The 4,217-nt window shown below is 43.7% G+C and overlaps 1 pseudogene; it reads left to right on the forward strand.

The window, feature by feature from the left end:
* Positions 1-2,300: 2,300 nt before the first annotated feature.
* Positions 2,301-3,011, forward strand: LOC144690569 (COP9 signalosome complex subunit 8 pseudogene; annotated as a pseudogene).
* Positions 3,012-4,217: the final 1,206 nt, after the last annotated feature.

Raw genomic sequence — 4,217 nt, forward strand, 5'->3', positions numbered from 1 at the left:
AGAGTTTTACAATGCACGGGTTACCAGAGATGCTCGTGTCAGACAACGGGACTGCATTTACCAGTGGGGAGTTCCACAGGTTTACAACACTCAATGGTATAACTCATATCAAAACCTTGCTTTACCACCCTGCCTTTAATGGTTTGGCTGAACGGGCGGTCCAAACTTTTAAGTCCGGGATGAAGAAGCTGGACGGGGATTGCATCAGCATCAGGTTGTCGTGGTTCCTGATCGCATACCGGACAACATCGCACACCGACCACCGGTATTGACCCCCGCTGAATTACTAATGAAGAGACGTCTCCCTACCCTATCAGGCCGAATTTAGGGGGGAGGGTGGAGAGAAGCCAAGAGGCCCAGAAGGCTAGACATGATGGCCATAATCATTAAATAAATTTCATGGTGGGAGACACAGTTCTCGTGAAGAACTTTGGAGATGGGCCCAATTGGCTATTAGGCGAAGAGAGTGCCATGGGACTTCTCTCCTATAATGTGTCGGTAAATTGCCGAGTAATTAGATGACACATGGATCATCTACGGAGAAGAGAGACAGTCCCACAAGAAGGAATGCCGTCATTATTTGGGTTTCAGTCTGCACCGCAAGTGGAAGAAATGTCACACGATTTGGAAGTACCAGTGGGGCCTGTTGGACCCAAGAGGGTCGAAGACACAAACTTGCCCACTTCCACCGAGGAGCCTGGTGGTTGACCCCTGAGAAGAGGGTCTCGGAAAAGCCAGCCAAGGCCATTGAGCTCTGATGCTCGACATGTCCAAGGAAGCCTCCTGAGAGACTTGACTTTTAAATAGTTATTCACGTTAATAATTGGGATGTTGTGATGCTTGTCAATTGTATTTTCAAGGAAAGGGGAGGGATGTGGTAAAGCAGAGTGCTATTTACCTTTAAGAGAATGGAGTTAGTCGACTGTGTGACTGTATTGACCAATCACTATACAGCACAGGCTTCTTGGGGAACTGGAAGTCTGGAGCTGGAAGTGATTGAAGAAGCACACATGGTGTGAGTGCTCTGTTCTTAGTTCCAATAAAACACCAGTGTTTGTTCAGTTAATCGGTCTCTCTTCCAATGTTGTCTCAAGTACCAACTGATGTGTTAATATCAAGGGTGCAGCTAGTGTTTGCCGGACAAAGCGAACCTGATAACCAAAAACATAAAATTATAATTGCCTAATAATTTTTCAAAATTATTTTACAAGATGTGGGCGTCTCTGGCTGGGCCAGCATTTATTGGCCATCCCTAAGTGGCTTTGAGAAGGTGGTGGTGAGCTGCCTTCATGAACCGCTGCAGTCCATGTGTGTAGGTACAGGCACAGTGCTGTTAGGGAGGGAGCTGCTGGATTTTGACTCAGCGACAGTGAAGGCCTGGGTTGATGCTGGGAGGTCCATCTGGTTTCATCCCTTATTGATTTTTCTTGTAGCAGTTTTGACACAACTGAGCGGCTTGCTAGGCCATTTCAGAAGGCATTTAAGAGTCAATCACATTGCTACATCTGGAGTCATATATAGGCCAGACCAGATAAGGATGACAGATTTCCTTTCCTAAAGGGCTTTAGTGAACCAGATGGGTTTTTAACATGACAATAGTGCTGAGGACAGATGAAAAGTTGATTGATTGAGATTGATGATAACCTCATTAAAGCAGCAACAAGACATGCAATGGCCTAAAACATAAACCTGGTAAGTTCATAACGTGTTGGGGTGAGCACTCTTGTTTCTCAAATTTCAATCACAACCATGCAATCTCTAAAAATTAAGGTTGAAAAGGAAAGCCAAGGATCTGCTATTACAGACTAGTGTGAACATCCTTAAAGAATGGTGTTTCATGAGCAATTTAACACTGATACCCTGTTCCACCCTTTCAATTTAGCCAACATAACTAGGGAATTTGCATGATTCCCACTAGATGATTAAAGAAAAACCCCAATGAATATAATTTTGACTCCTATAGATATAACCCCCTCTTCCTGCACACAATAATGAAGAATAAAACACCTTTAGTTGCTGTGGTTGCAATCCCAGATATTAACTGTGATGGCAGGAAATACAAAGGCTATTGCAATTTGGGTGGTCCTGTTTAGAACAGAAAAAGCAGATGCATAAACATCTTAAGTGATCTGAATCTTACAACTTTGGGTTTCTTTTCTTGAATGAAAATGGCTTAATTTGATCCAGGTGAAACTAATTTTGGATGAATTGCCATCATTAGTAATGCAATCAGATAGAACAGTGTTAAAGACTTGACTTCATGCTGGCAATGGAGAACCTTGCCCTCCGAAGTTGGCAAGATGCCCACTGCTGTGATGGCAGAAAACTCGCTGGGATTCAGCAAACTGCTGGAGCAGTGTGAGATCCAGGAGCGGGAGGCTCTTGGTGGCATAGCAATACCACAAGCTTATGGTCAACTGCTTGCTTTATATCTGCTATTCAATGACATGAATACTGCACGGTACCTCTGGAAGAGAATACCTCAAGCCATCAAAACCACTAATCCTGACCTGGGAGCAATTTGGTCTGTGGGACAGCGAATCTGGCAAAGGGAATTTCCTGGAATTTACACAGTGATTAGCTCACATCAATGGTCTGAAACCATCCAGCCTATCATGGAGGCACTGAGAGATGCTACAAGACGACGTGCCTTTGGTCTTGTTGCCCAAGCGTATACCTCGATCAATGCCGATAATCCCGCAGCCTTTGTGGGACCTCCAGTAGAAGATGCTGTTAAAGCTGTATTAGAACAAGGGTGGCAGGTAGATCCATCTACACAAATGGTTGTACCCAGAAAGACAGAACCTCCCCCAGTACCACAGATTCCTAATGAACAACAGTTGGCCAGACTAACTGACTATGTGGCCTTCCACGAGAATTAACAAACTCCAACCACCAAGAGAGAGAGAGAGACGAAACCCAGCCATGCCAGTTTCTTGTCTAGAGAATGACAGAGTCAAGCAGAATTTCTGTGTATACTAACCTTGACTAAAAGGAGACTCTTAAAGTTGCTCTCGAATGTTCTTCTAAATATCAATGTCACTAAATTAAAAGCCCTCTCCAGGGGAAAAAAAAAGCAACACATATAAAAAATTCATGTCTGTGTTCGGCATGATTTCTGACTGCTTTGGTTAGAAAAGCATATGCAGCTAGTGGCCAAATTTCCACTATGGTCTCTCGCTTGGTGAGGGTTCTCACTGGGTAATGTAAAGTTGGAGAATTAATTAAAAGCAGCTTTTGTTCTTGGAATTCAACCACATTGGCACTGCTGATTTTTCCTGAAAAATGACCTGAGCTTATCTATGCTAAGTGATGTACTGGTGAGAACTTTGCACTGCTTTGACATCCTGCTGAGAACTGAACAATTCAGTAAGAGTAGGGCAAACTAACAGTGTGGCTAATGAAAAGAATATTCCTTCTGAAATATATATTTTTTTGGATCAAGATTTTAGGCAGAAGAAGGACAAGGGCTCAAACAATGTCAGTTCTGACTTTACCTCTTGGATGGCAAGAACCGAATTTTGGCTCGCAATTTCCTTAATCTTCTCACACTCTGTTTTTTGCAACTTTAGTAGGAGTTTGGCCTGCAAGGCTGGAGTTACCATAGAATTCCAACATTGGAGTGGAAACAACTCTAAGGAAATTCTAGTATTCTAAATACAGAAAGATCCAGACCTTATAGGATCGAATGTGGGGTTTCCAATACTATGGTAAGAGCATTACATTTCAGAAATTTTGATGCATAAAACAGTACTCCTCCAACTTTTTCCTGATGTGACCCCACTTTAATACCTCAGACTTTGTCTGACCCCAGAGTGAAAATTGGGGGTGGGGGTTGGGGGGAATGAGTTGTGGTCGACCGAAGTGGATTCGGGGGTGGTTGGAGAGTTGTTGAACGGGGGGGCAGAGTTGTTGACCAGGATGTAAGGGGTTGAAAATTATTGGGTTAGCCTGAAAAAAGTGGAAACCAACCTCTTTACAGGTTGTGGTTGTAGCAGCAATCAGGCCTCAGAAAACAGATGATTAAACCGTGCCCACCGTCAGAAAAAAGCAAAAGGACACTTAAAGGGGCCTTGCAGCTGTCAAAACTCGGTCTGAGCTCCATGGCCACCATTGCTGCCTCAGAAATCATGACCCCAAAATTTCATCCCATGACCCCACTGGGGGTCGTGACCCAAAGTTTGGGAACCCCTGGCATAAAACATATAATTAGAGTT

This window comes from Cetorhinus maximus, chromosome 2, assembly GCF_964194155.1.
Source record: "Cetorhinus maximus chromosome 2, sCetMax3.hap1.1, whole genome shotgun sequence".
Classification (NCBI taxonomy): Eukaryota; Metazoa; Chordata; class Chondrichthyes; order Lamniformes; family Cetorhinidae; genus Cetorhinus; species Cetorhinus maximus.